The sequence below is a fragment of the Triticum aestivum genome, chromosome 3A (genome assembly GCF_018294505.1).
Source record: "Triticum aestivum cultivar Chinese Spring chromosome 3A, IWGSC CS RefSeq v2.1, whole genome shotgun sequence".
Lineage (NCBI taxonomy): Eukaryota > Viridiplantae > Streptophyta > Magnoliopsida > Poales > Poaceae > Triticum > Triticum aestivum.
This window is the reverse complement of record NC_057800.1, coordinates 732,315,762-732,318,067: the sequence shown is the minus strand read 5'-3', so window position 1 is coordinate 732,318,067 and position 2,306 is coordinate 732,315,762.

The following is a 2,306-nucleotide window of genomic DNA, read 5'->3' as shown; positions in this document are numbered from 1 at the left end:
CAAATGTACGCAGTCTTATGTTTGTTATGTGATTGAAATACGGTGCAAAACTGGATGGAGTTGTTTCTCACATATGTATGTTCTCGACATGGTTGAAGCTTCATAGGACTTTTTTCCTTTCCAATGTCAGAAGCTAATTCGCGAAAAAGGTTTCGTAACCTCATTTACAGGAGAAGGTAGACATAAAACCCGAGGTTCAAAATTTTTCACTACAATTATTTGTGTCTGAAAGAAAAACTGCACAAAAGTTTGGAATTGGTAAAATTAGAAGGAACAGCAACACTAAGAAAACATCAATATGTTTGTTGAAAAAACAGGCCCCCATTAAGTTGGAAGAAGTTCAAAATAATAGACAACAATTCGTGTTTATAAAAGAAGGATTTTTCCATTTAAAATAATAAACAAGGAAGTTGAAATTTAAAAAGGTAAGCAGTTTGTTGGTAATAAAATAATGAGATTTTTCTCATGGCTAAAAACCCAGAATACATTTTTTGGATTTTCCATGTTTCTAAAAATATAAAATCATGAAGTTCAATTTGAAATAAACGAACAGTCCAGTGAGTATAAAACCCTAGTATTTCCTATTTCTAAAAAAATAACCAACAAATTCGAATTAACATTACAGAGCAGTTCAAAAGTTTATAAAAAAGCAGATTTTCCTCATTTCTAAAAAAACCATAAAGTTCAAATTTAATTAACAGAGCGGTTCAATGTTTGTTATAAAACTGGGATTTTCACCGTTGCGAGCGGAAAGTACCAAAGTGTACATCCATCTTCTCATGGATTTTGTATTCCTAGAATCTTTCTCATGGATAAAAATGTCAATCCTCCCATCACAGTTTTATTTTGGTTTTTGTTACTACCAAATTCTTTTTCATGGGTTACCTCCGAAAAATTTAATCAGCTTTGTTTTAAATGTACCAAGTTTCATAAAAAATGTGAAAAGTTAACACGGAAAAAAAGCAGAGAAGTTAAATGCTAATTGGTAACTTTGAATAACCAAGAAGTTCAACTTAAAAAAGCAGAGAAGTTCGAAGTTTTTAAAAAGTCAGATTTTTTTCTCATCAGTAAAGAATAAAACAAAAAGTTTGAAATTAAAATAAAGGAACAACTAAAAAAGTTTAAATAGATTTTATGCATTTTGAAAACACAATAAGCTCAAACTAAAAGAGCCAAGAACTTCAAGATAAAAGAACAAAATGGTTCAATGTATACAAAATGATTTCTTTTCAGTTTTAAAAAATAAAACCAAGAAGGTCAAATTGAAATAATATAGCGGTTCCATTTTTTAATATAAAACATATTTCTCCAATTCTAGCAAGACTCCTAGAAGCTCAAACAAAAAACAAGGAGTTTAAATTTAATATATGAAGAGGTTTGATATTTATTATTAAATTAGAATTTTCCTCGTTACAAAAGTATACCCAAAGAAGGCCAAATTAAAAAAAGAGCAACTCAATTTTTTAGAGAAAATGGATTTTCCATGTTTCTACAAAAAACTTAGAGGTTCAAATTTAAATAACTGAGAAGTTCAATGTTCCTAAAAAACCCAAGAAGGTGAAATTAATAAACAAGCAGTTCAAAAAGTTTACAAAGTTAGACTTTCCCTTTGTTAAAAAATACCTAGAAGTTCAAATTTAAATAATTGAGGAGTTCGATATTTATGATAAAACTAGGACTTTTCTTGTTACTAATGAATGACACCAAAAAGTCCTAATTGAAAAAATGAAGTTGTTTGATGTTTATAAATACTTAGATTTTCCCCAATACTAAAAATGGTGAAGTTTGATGTCCATAAAAGATGCAAATTTTTCTCATACCAAGAAGTTTAGTTCGAAAATAAACAAGAAGTTGTATGATGTTTATTACAAAATAAGGATTTTTTTCCATTACAAATGAATAACACCAAGAAGTCCAAACTAAAAAAACCAAGAAGTTCAATTTTCAAAAATACAATAGTTCAATGTATATGAAAAAAAATCATATTTTCCTCGATAATAAATAATAAACCAAGATGTTCAATTTCAAAAAATGGAGCAGTTCAATATTTATCACAAAAACTCAAATTTGTCCCATTGCTAACGAACAAACCAAGAAGTTAAGATCGAAATAACGAAGAAGTTGTATAATGTTTGTTACAAAAGTAAGATTTTTTCCGTATAAAACTCGAATACAATTCTTTACTCAAAATATAAAAAGGTAAAGTTCAAATTGAAATAACAGAGAAGTTCAGAGTTTTTAAAACCTAGGATTTACCTATTGAAAAAATAAAAAATAGAACACCATTTTTTTCACTTTTAAAAACA